Source organism: Brachyhypopomus gauderio, chromosome 7 (genome assembly GCF_052324685.1).
Source record: "Brachyhypopomus gauderio isolate BG-103 chromosome 7, BGAUD_0.2, whole genome shotgun sequence".
Lineage (NCBI taxonomy): Eukaryota > Metazoa > Chordata > Actinopteri > Gymnotiformes > Hypopomidae > Brachyhypopomus > Brachyhypopomus gauderio.
The window spans coordinates 17,587,363-17,599,948 of record NC_135217.1 but is presented as its reverse complement, the minus strand read 5'-3'; positions in this window follow the sequence as shown (position 1 = coordinate 17,599,948).

The following is a 12,586-nucleotide window of genomic DNA, read 5'->3' as shown; positions in this document are numbered from 1 at the left end:
CCCCCAAAAAAAAAAAACAAAAAACTCATCGGATCTACACGATTCACGTAGGTAACCCTTTTCAACTTCAAAACAGCGAATTTCGCCGAAAGGTGACAGATTTTCATGGCTGAATATGACAGGACAGCTGCCGCTGTACACGGCACAACCCCCTGCCAACCCCCAGAAATGGGGTTTTAAAGTTCCATTTATGGTAGAATACATACATGGACTCACATAAACATTCAAAAATTCAAACAAAACAAACAAAAATTCTGTTTTGGTCATTTCCTATAGTTCTTTTTTACCTGACAAGGACCTTTTTGTACATAGCAGAGCTTGATTGTAATAAATGTCTTGTGCTATATGTGGAAATAATTTAGACAGTTCAAAAGTCTCCAAGTAGCTCATTGCGCATGAATGACTACAACTAACTGCCAGGAGTAATTACACAACAATTTAGATGAGTGATAACAGTGGACAGGTCTTTACTGTGTATTTCACAACATTGCACAAGAATGTGTGATTGTGAGTTGTAGCTGATAGCGAAAGATCCCTGGATGATGTAGGCCTACTACATCTGAAAATGATTCTAGTACACGAACAGAGCCATCTTCATGGTGTACAGCATCCAACCATGGCGGACGCTAAAGCAGAGAGAGGTAGCACAGACATGTCAACTTTCATATAAATATATTAGAAAGCAACTGCTCCCTTGTATTACTCACTGCTTTAAAATGAGAAAACCCACTAACCACAACTTGTCAGGGCTGGCTCGGCTGCCACTCCTCTTACCACCATTAGAGGCACCCGAGTCAGTCCTAGACCCACAATCTGCAGTGATCAGTTTCAGCCGTTGCTATGGCTTCTTCAGGAAGCTTGTGGAAATGGATCATGGCTGAATCGTTTTGGTTCGCCTTCACGTTCAGCCCTTTCTCTGGTTGCGTTCCGTATGTTAGGTGTCTCACCACCTTATGCTTTTCTCTCTCTCTCTCTTTCTCTCTCTCTCCTCTTTGCTTCTCTACTTTTTCTTTGAGTAACTATCTCCTGCGCTACTTTCTGGCCTCAAGTTTTCCCCCAGCTTTTTATCTTCCTATTCATTTAACGTTTATTTTGGGAAGGGTTTTTTGTTTGTTGCAGCCCCTGCCCCTGGCGTCCTTGGTTTTGTTTTCTCGCGTAGTGTTTTCCATGTAATTTCTGTTTCTTTTGTATTTTTTTCTCCCGTTTATCTACGGTTGAGTGTTGCCTTTTTACGTGTCGAGCATTCCTTGTCATTTTCTGTTGTTTATCCTCCCATGTTTTGCGGTTGAGTTTCTTCTGCGTCTTTTGTGTTTCGTTTTGCTGCTGCTGTGTTTGTGTGTGGATGCACGCTCACATGTTTTACGACTTGGGTTTGTTGGCACTTGGGTCTATTACTCTCTTGGTTTTAACGCGGTGTGTATTAGTTGGTACACCCATCGTTACACAACTAGAGAATCTCTGAACCATTATTTGGCTAGTTAAATAGTGTTTAACCCTAGGATGCATAGGTGGGGTCAAAAGTGACCCCAAGGGATGTTTTTCTTCAAAATCTCTGAAATGACAAGTTTTTACACTTCCATATTCCAGGTATTCCTCATAAAACATGTTTGTGACTTGAGGCCATTTGAATTTTTTAAATGTTTTTATACATTTTAAGAAATTGCAGTTTTTGTGTCACTACCCCAGTTTTCCATAAGTGGGGTCAAAAATGACCCCAAGCATTTCGTACAGAATCTCAAGGCTTTGCTTTGGGAACTTTTGATTTTTAACAACTGTGACTGTCAGGATACAATTTCTGTCCCTTACACATTGTTGACCACTTTTTTGGTACAGGCACTTTGTTTATTTGTTAAATACATAAATAACCCCTTAAAAATCCGTGAGTTGATCCTATAGCACCACCATCAGGCCAAACCTTTAGAATAGAATTAAAATTTTTATCTTAAATCTTGAATTTTTTATATATATCTTCTCAAATTTACTTCTCAACATTAAAGACCACAAGTCTTGTTTTGGTGATGATGGATAGGGCCTTTACTATAGCGCCACCAACAGAAAATAATAGAGGTTTTTTTTGTTTTTTTGAGTGTGTTTTTTTTGGGGGGGGCATTTGTGAGACAGCAAAAGGATAATGAGAACATGTCAAATACTAGTGAAAACATGGAATAGGTTTTTATGCCCACTGTAAACTTTAGGTCTATAGAGACATGAAGTATGCAAACAACATGAAAATCCATGTAACGTTTGCTCCGCCCCAACCTAGGTGAGATCTGTTTTCCTTAGTTTTGGTTTTAGTTGCATCTCCGTAGTGTTCTCCTGTCACGCCCCCTGATCCTACCGCCCATTATTAGTCTCAATCAGCTGTTTACGTTTAATGTCCTGATTTGTTTGGTTTATATTCCCGTGTGCCCAGTCCTTCCTTGTGAGTCATTCTGGTGTGTGCTGTTGCTAGTGTTCGTATGTTCTGTTCCCCGTGTTTTGATATTTGGACCTGCCCTTGGTATTTAAACTGTGATTATTATGTGTTCAGTGTTTGGTTGATAGTATCAGGTTTGTTTTGTGTCGCTTTATAGATCGTCCCATGTTGGGTGTTGTGATCATTATCGAGTTCGCTCGCTATGGCCCTTTGAGTGTTAGTTAGTACGGTTAGTCTCTTTTGTAAGGTCTATTTGGCGGTGTTTCGGTTTATTGTATATTCCATCTAGAGTGTGTTTTGTTTGTCTGTTGGTTGTATGATAACCTGTTCGTCATATGTGTATTTTCTGCTGTGCCTGAGAGGTGTTACCTGAGTAATCTGTGTACTAGTATACACGCTAAGAGTTTTACTGTTGCATTCACAGAGTTTCGGTGTCTGAAAGCTCAGAGTGTTTACGTGAATGTAATGCCTCGCCGTTCAAGAGCGATTCGAGCCGATCTAAGTAGGAGACAGGAGGAAACTCCCCCTCCTACTAATAAATCTGACTCTCAGCAGCATTTGTGTCCTTCTCCTAGTTCTTGCACGTTACAATCCACCCATTTGCGAAACAGTGTGAACATGATACTAGTCAAACATGAAATAGTTCTACTGCGGGAATTATCAAAGTATATCAACAAAATATATTAACTCAGATCTATCAACTGCACCTGCAGGTATGGTCATGTTAGATCACACACACTGATAGACAAGTTTTAACAGCTAAAACAGCTTGGGGTTAAATTGACCCCTGAGGACGACCAATGCGTGCAATATGTGTTCAGCACATTGAAATTGAAAAAATATTTTCATGACAATTTTATGCTTTATCACTTGTCCCCATCAAATTAGGAATTGTCATGAAATATGAAGCAAAATTTAAAAAGTCAACTACTATTTTTTTGAATGATAAACATTCAGTGGGGTCAAATTGACCCCAAGGACGATAGGAGGGGTATTATCTTCATTTATCAACTCATTTGCCTTTTCTGTCATAGAGTAACATGTTGGTCAGCAAAGTAGACAGGTATTTAATAAAATTAATAGAAATACTTGGATGTGTCTAAAATCCATATTTGACGCACCGGTGCATCAATAGACCTGGGAGGGTTTTAACTAGCTAACTACAAAATAAGGTTAGTAGTAATGTTAGTACTGTGTTAGCTGGATTACTTAGCTAGCTACCATTACAGTAGCTTAGTAAGTTAGCTGATATTACTGCGTTTGTTATGTAGAGACTCACTGTATTCATGGTTCCTTGTAATAAAAGCTAACCTGTTGACTGGAGGGTGTGTGTGTGTGTGTGTGTGTGTGTGTGTGTGTGCAGGCACACATGCATGTCTGTGCTTTTACTTACATATAAATGCACAGACATTTATCATGGCTGCTCAGAGGCCTGCTAGGATACCCGGAGACCTTTCTGGAGATATGATCCTGAACGGATGGGATGAAGAGCCCATCGGTGGGATTGACTCAGAATCTGACATCTCAGATGTAGAGGATCCAGAATATGATTATCTATGACACCCTGGATGATATTTAATTACTATTAGAACCGGCCCGCAGGCCACAGCCGCCCGATGGCGTTTTGCACGCACAAACACTACATTCCCCACAATGCAACGGTAGCCCTCAAAGTCACTGCAGCGCACACAAGCGGCGAGGGTCTGCGCGGCGAAGATGACGTAATCGCAGTGGCTCCGCCCGTGCGCGAGGGCGCACGCTGTCGATTCGCAAGGTCGTTCACCTCTCGAATTTTGTAACTGCACGCACCAGTTAAACTTAATTAAGTTAAATATTTATACAGTGGGGAAAATAAGTATTTAGTCAGTCACCAATTGTGCAAGTTCTCCCACTTAAAAAGATGAGAGAGGCCGGTAATTGACATCATAGGTAGACCTCAACTATGAGAGACAAAATGTGAAAAAAAAATTGAGAAAATCATTTTGTCTGACTTTTAAAGAATTTATTTGCAAATAATTGTGGAAAATAAGTATTTGGTCAATAACAAAAGTTCATCTCAATACTTTGTTGTATATCCTCTGTTGGCAATGACAGAGGTCAAACGTTTTCTATAAGTCTTCACAAGGTTGGCACACACTGTTGCTGGTATGTTGGCCCATTCCTCCATGCAGATCTCCTCACGTTTCATCTTCATTGCCCTTGCTGATGGTAGGAGGTTTGCACCCAAAATCTCACAATACATGGCCCCATTCATTCTTTCATGTACACGGACCAGTCGTCCTGGTCCCTTTGCAGAGAAACAGCCCCAAAGCATGATGTTGCCACCCCCATGCTTGACAGTTGGTATGGTGTTCTTTGGATGCAACTCAGCATTCACTGTCCTCCAAACATGACGAGTTGTGTTTTTACCAAATAGTTCTACTTTGGTTTCATCTGACCATATGACATTCTCCCAATACTCTTCTGGAACATCCAAATGCTCTCTAGCAAACTTCAGACGTGCCTGGATATGGACTGGCTTAAGCAGGGGGACATGTCTGGCACTGCAAGATCTGAGTCCCTGGCGTCGTAGTGTGTTGCTGATGGTAGCCTTTGTAACGTTGGTCCCAGCTTTCTGCAGGTCATTCACTAGATCCCCTCTTGTGGTTCTGGGATTTTTCCTCACCATTCTTGTGATCATTTTGACCCCACAGGCTGAGATCTTGCGTGGAGCCCCAGATCGAGGGAGATTAGTAGTGGTCTTGTAGGTCTTCCATTTTCTGATTATTGCTCCCACAGTAGATTTCTTTACACCAAGCTGCTTGCCTATTGCAGATTCAGTCTTCCCAGCCTACAATTCGGTTTCTGGTGTCCTCCGACAGCTCTTTCGTCTTCACCATAGTGGAGTTTGGAGTGTGACTGTTTGAGGTTGTGGGCAGGTGTCTTTTATACTGTTAACGACTTCAAATAGGTGCCATTAATACAGGTAATGAGTGGGGGAAAGAGGAGCCTCTTAAAAAAGAAGTTACAGGTCTGTGACAGCCAGAAATCTTGCTTTTTTGTAGGTGACCAAATACTTATTTTCCACCATTATTTGCAAATAAATTCTTTAAAAGTCAGACAAAATGATTTTCTTAATATTTTTTCACATTTTGTCTCTCATAGTTGAGGTCTACCTATGATGTCAAATACAGGCCTCTCTCATCTTTTTAAGTGGGAGAACTTGCACAATTGGTGACTGACTAAATACTTATTTTCCCCACTGTACATATAGTGAAAATGATTCGAAATAATTCACTTTTTTACTCACATTATTTAATGGTTGTTTATTTTCAAAACGCCCAATCTTAACGTCTTCACGTTCTCTCATGTTTCGTCCTGGAATTACAAGAGGCTCGTATTTGTTAACGTAATACAAAATAACTGTTCAGTCAGACAGATATTTGTTGTGAAACGAAGTCATTACAATTTCAAGCATTTTCAAGTAGGCTACTTTAGCCTAAATTCCAGCACTTTTCAAACCTTTATTACTTTATTCATTTAATGTACAGGACACGTTTTCTTTGAAGGAAGTTAGTTTTTATCTGTTTGCTTGTTTAAAAATGTCTTCACTTGAAATTACTGACAGATCCATAAGAAAATATTGATTTATTCATTTAGGCATTAAATAATATACACTGTGTTAGGTCTTGGTTCAATAGGCTATGTGCAATCATTTCAATATGTTTTAATAAACATTGAACCAGTCCAGCCCTCGGCTTGTAGCAAATTTGGTTTTTTGGCCCTCGGTGTATTTGACTTTGACATCCCTGACATAGAGTAAGAGAAATAAAATCATTGCTTGTAGTGTTAAAACCAGGGGTTTTATAAGAAGCATAATACCCATAAATAAATAAATCAGGGTTGCCAACTCTCACGCATTGAGCGTGAGACACACGCATTTGACCGTCTTCACACACTCACACGCCACACATCCGATTTCTCACGCCGAAAAAAAAATCTAGTTTATTTATCTCTGATCCATATCTATGAGTTATTAGTTCGCTCTGGCGCCAACCACTGGCGATCGATATCGATATAATACTTAATTTGTGTCCATTTTACAGGCCGCCCGGTAACAACTTACGTTCGCTAACCCCGCGAACGTAAAGGGTTCTAGGGTTAAAAGCCTGTTAACTAAATTTCCTACCAAAGGTATACTATCACATATTTTATTGTGAACATAAAATAAAAAACATTTTATTATTTTTGGGTACAGTAAGCTGAGAATTGCTTATTCCATACCATATTACAGAGGCAAGCCTCTATCAAGGTTTTTTGCTTTAGATCCATCTTCTGAATCAGGGGTGATTATAAGATCAGAGATTTAGGGGTTTAGTTTTATTTACTTCCAACAAATAGTATTTTGTATGTTTGGAATTCATGTTCTTCAGGTGTGTGATGAGGAGTGCAGTAGATGAGCTTACATAATTCCTCTGACAAAAGGATGTCAGTGCTTTTGATCAAGTACCTTTTGCCAAATGTTATTCTGGTTAAGAGTACTAATGAGTAAACTAATGTCTAATCTCTCCCAAACATTAGACATTTAAAGTGTCTGGCCATGCAGCAACCTGATGACATGTACAGGCATATCTGGATTTCAGTAGATTTCAGTAGCTGCTTTTTTCGCCAGGCTGAGACACTTTCATTAGCTGATGCAAAAGCTGGTCCATGTTTTTGTCTAGTCAAGATTGGACTACTATAATGGTCTTCTAATTGGATGCTCTAAACAGTCCATAAAGAAGATACAACTTGTACAAAATGCTGCAGCTAGATTCCTAACTAAGGCTAGAAAATTTGATCATGTTAGTCCCACTCTCAAGGCATTACACTGGCTTCCGATTAAATATCAAATTGACTTAAAAATTCTTCTGTTAACCTATAAGGCATTAAATGGTCTTACCCCACAATATCTGAGTGAACTCATTGATGACAACCCATCTCACCCTTTGTGCTCCCAAAATACTGGATTTCTCTTAGTTCCAAAAATGTGTAAGACTGCAGACGGAGGCAGAGCTTTCTCCTTTAAAGCCCCTCATTTATGGAATAGTCTTCCAGCTCCAATCTGAGATTCTGACACAGTTCCAATCTTTAAATCTAGACTGAAGACTCACTTATTTAGTCAAGCCTTCAGTTAATATTCCCCTTGTAAGGTGTGGGGCTCGGGGGCCCAGAGACGTTGAGATTTCTGGTAATCTGAGATGTTGATGCTGTCATCCAGCTGTGTCATGGCAGCACTCCAGTTGTGACAATGACCTTGCTGGAAAGTAATGTTTCAGTGAGCCCTCATGACTGTGGTCATCTCCAAACCCCTCCCTTTAGTTATGCTGCTATAGATTAGCCTGCCGGAGCCACATGCTAATCACCGGCACGTTAACTATGTATGTTTTAAATCAATGGTTTAAATTGATGTCCACACACTCAACCTGTATTGTCTATCTTTTTGCATTCTTCTACCGATTGAAGACTATTGCATGCAGGCACCTACAAGCACCTAGGAGATGGTCTGGCTTGCCGGTGGATGTACTGATGCCAGGGTTGGATTTGCCATTGCTGCAAGACGACGTGCTGATGCTAGCTCCTACCTGAGGCTCACCATCTGCACTGAAGAGACTGTGTCTACTTGGCCGGGGAACAAGAACCATAACTATAACTGTAGAACAACCTTTTATCCACAAATACGGACTTGTGCTAACAAGGATTGTCATGATACTAAGAATTACAACTTCGATACGATACTTTAAAAAAATATTGAAATTCAATACCATTTTCGATACCAAAGTATCTATATTTCTATACCTTTTAAAGCCTTTTTATTACTTTTTTTATAAACAAACAAATGAATAATGTATTTTGTTTCACAAATGTCAAATAAATAAAAGGTGTAGTCCCTACCACATTAAAACCGAAATATAAATAATTGCACATTAATATAAATTAACATAAATAATAGTAGTGCACTCTGGAATTCACATTTAAAAGTCAAAAAAGGCTAGTGCAAAAAGTGTATTTTAAGTATACTTTAAACAACTTTAAGTAACTTTAACTTAAAGTAACTAAAACTTCAGTATTAGAGTAGAGTTCAGTATTCATAGATGATTGATCCGTTGTAGTACGATCACTCTTTTTTTCTCCCTGTATGCTGTCGCACTTACGACTCTTAAACCAATATGACAAACATTTGCTAGGATACCATAATCGGACACATAATCTTGTATGCTGTACTAATACTAGAAATCACCAACCTCTTGGAATTCTTTGTACAAATTTGCGTGCCGGTCCTTCAGGTGTTTGGCCAGATTCATTGTGTTAAGCTAGGTTTATACTTTCGCGCGTGATCGTACCTCAAAAACAGGGGAAGGAACATTTACCTAACGAATTTTAATGTTGGTTTGTGTTTCAGGTTTGAAAAGTGCTGGAATTTAGGCTAAAGTACTTGAAAATGCTTGAAATTGTAACTTCATTTCACAATAAATAGCTATCTGACTGAACAGTTATCTTGTATTACGTTACGAACCTCTTGTAATTCCAGGACGAAACATGAGAACGTGAAGACGTTAAGATTGGACATTTTGAAAATAAACCACCATTAAATAATGTGATTAAAACACAAATTATTTCGAGTATAAATATTTAACTTAATTAAGTTTAACGTGCTGGGAAATATTGAAATGGACCATGAAAGGGACGTACAAGTGCTTGAATTCCACCTTGTGAAGGTGTATGAACCCTGCAAATATGACTTTGTTCATTGCGCTGAGGCGCGGCGCACGCGAAGTTACAAAATTCGAGTGGTGCATAGGCCCTTTTCACAACAAAGCGGAAATACATCACCGCCTGGTAAAATAAGTTCCTGTACTCGCAGAAGATAGTTGTTGTCAATTCACCTCAGCATGGAGTGTGTATTTACTTCATCCTTGTCGTCGCTGCCAAAACTGAATTTAGAAGACATTTTCAGGATCGTTGGGGAACATTCAACAACGAACGGTTCCAAGATGTATAGAGGCTACAAATTGTTTGTAGAAGAATTAATTCACTCATACCAGGGTAAGCTAACACCAGCTAGCACTAGCGAGGTAACCAACTAACTATTATTTAACATATATCTAGTTCCATTAGTCATCCTACAGAGTGGTAAAACAGTCTATACTGTTGTGATATATATTATAATATTACGAATGATACTGACAGCTTTAGTTAACAATATCTAGCTGGGTTAGCAAGCCAAGTGACATCAGCTATTGATTGTTTGGTTTATATCAGTATCAATAAAGTTCATGACACACACCAAGTTATTAAGTGTTGTTGTTTATTCAGTGTCCAATATAGTCGACAGCAAAGTGATGGTCAGAGCTGGATGCTACAGAGCAGAGCTAGATGAGCTAGATGCTAACGGATCAGAGCTAGTTTGAGCCGGTTTCAGTGTAACAGTTGCTGTCCGCATTTGAAAGAGCAAACTCTCGACTGGGAGTACACGTACGTCCACCACTAACCACGAACGTGTACTCCCAGCCGAGAGCTTACTCTTTTCTAGCTAGATGCTAGCGGATCGAGGCTAGATGCTAGCGGATCGGGGCTAGATGCTAGCGGATCGGAGCTAGATGCTAGTGGACCGGGGCTAGATGCTACCGCAAATGCTCAAATCTTCCACAACCTCCTACTTCTGGTGGACGAACGTGTACTCCCAGCCGAGAGCTTGATCTTTCAAACGCGGACAGCAACTGTTCCACTGAAACCAGCTGGGAACAGTAACAGTACCGGGGACAGTAACAGGGAACAGCACCAACTTTTAGCCGCGACCTTCCTACTATGTAGTCTACAGCAGTGAAATGCTGGCTACACACAAAGGTACTTCCCCTCCGTATCACAAAGTTTTCCCCTTCATCTCTCCTAATTGCACAAACCCATTTTCTTTTCTGCTCGTCATCAGCCGGAAAACCGTGGAAACTGAGATACGGCTGTTTTTACTTCGAGATCTAACACCCTGGTGCACTGCAAAGCTCTTGTTATTGGGCTCTGCCATTGTTTAATGTGTAACGGAAGTAACTTTACCCTGCGACGAGAGCTTCCGGAAGAAAAAATGCGGAAGTATGTAAAGGGCCTATGACCTCGCGAATCGACAGCGCGCGAGACCACCGCGATTACGTCATTTTCGCCGCACGAACCCGCGCGCCGCAGGCTGTAGCGCCCTTTGTTGAAATGTTCCGAAAGCACCGCTTGCAAACTGGCTTGTTCATGTCCTTCGGTTTTCCATCTGTATCTGCTTCGAGACCAAAGTATTTCCACACAGCACTTCTGCTGCTTCCATATTTTATCCATATTATATTCCATATAATAATTCCATATTTCGCTTTGTGCGTGTAGTTTTTCAACAAGCTGAGGACGATCCGCAATATATTGCTTGTATTAGCAGCTATCCTACACATTTTCTTCTTATTTTGCAGAGGAGGCAAGCGCTGCACTGCCTCCGTGTGGCACACTTTAGAAATACTGTTCTTAAAAAAAAAAAAAAAAAACACGTTCAGTCCTATAGCACCGATACTAAGCAAATTGGGTATTGTACCATTTTTAATGACTAAGTATTGCGATAATACTCTATTATCTAGTATCGGTATACCGTGCAACACTAGTGATAAGAGGCCGCCCAATGGAGGATGGGTTCCCTTTTGAATCTTGGTCCTCCCGAGGTTTCTTCCTAATCCCCATCATCATAGGTGTAACACAGCTCGCGCTGCGGAGCAAGGAGGCGGACACAAACACTGAGAGGAGCGAGATTTATTACGGGGAATTCCATAATCATTGTCAAAGTCACACACTGTAAAAAACAGAACTTAAAATTGCTCACCTTACTATGAGTTTTTAGTTTAGCTGAGCCAAAAATAATTAATTGCACAAAAAACTATAACAAAGTAATTGGATCTGCTTATTTTATTGAGTTTCTTGTTAAAAGTTGATCTGACCTTACAACCTGCATTGTCAAAACATACAAATTGTAGTTGAACCCTAGTTAAGGCCAGGCCAACTCCTCTGTGCATGCTCAATTTGACTCCTTAGATGAGAACGGGGCGGGGTTTGCAATTTCTGCCAGAATTTGAGTCCGGATATCTTGAAATGGATTTCACCTGCAGCAAGCAGTGACCTACGCTACTCTGAACTGAATATTAACGTCCAAATGTGTTTTGTCATTTGTCTTATATGACCTAACTTCAGTTAGCTATTCTTAGTATTGAATTTAGAGATTTATGTACATGTGAAATACATACCCAGGCCCGTTGACAGTCTTGCGAGGGTTCGCGCGAAAATGACGTAATCGCAGTGGCTCCGCCCGTGCCCGAGGGCCTCGCGAGGTCGTACACATCTCGAATTTTGTAACTTCGCGCGCGCCGCGCTTCAGCACAATGAACAAAGTCATGTTTGTAGGGTTCATATACCTTTATAAGGTGGAATTAAAGCACGTGTACGTCACTTTAAAGGTCCATTTCAATATTTTCCAGCACGTTAAACTTAATTAAGTTAAATATTTATACATATACTCGAAATGATTCGAAATAATTCGCTTTTTATCACATTATTTAATGGTTGTTTATTTTCAAAACGCCCAATCTTAACGTCTTCACGAGAACTGTTTAGTCAGACAGCTATTTGTTGTGAAACGAAGTAGTTACAATTTCAAGCATTTTCAAGTACTTTACCCTAAATTCCAGCACTTTTCAAACCTGGAACACAATGCAACATTAAAATTCGTCAGGTAAATGTTTTCCTTTCTTTTCTGCGCTCCAGATTTCAGTATTTACTTTAACTATCCACCACTGTATTTCCCGCTGTTCGGCGGATACCGGCCGGCTACAGTCGGTGCTGGATCAAACCATTTTCCAGTGGGAGGCGGGGGTGTATGCACTTAATGGAAAATATGCAGATAGGTAAAAAACATATATATTTGAGCCATTGAGCTTATTATGAGTACATAATTTTATATTAATGAAAGATTTCAAGATTATTTAAAAATTATAGACTTTAAATAAAAAAATAAATTGCTGGGCTCTTTGATGGGCCCCTCTGGCCCTAGGGCCCGGGACAACAGACCCGGTTGTCCCCCCCTGTCGACGGGGCTGTACATACCTGTCAAGTTTTGTATTTAATAATACGAGACAT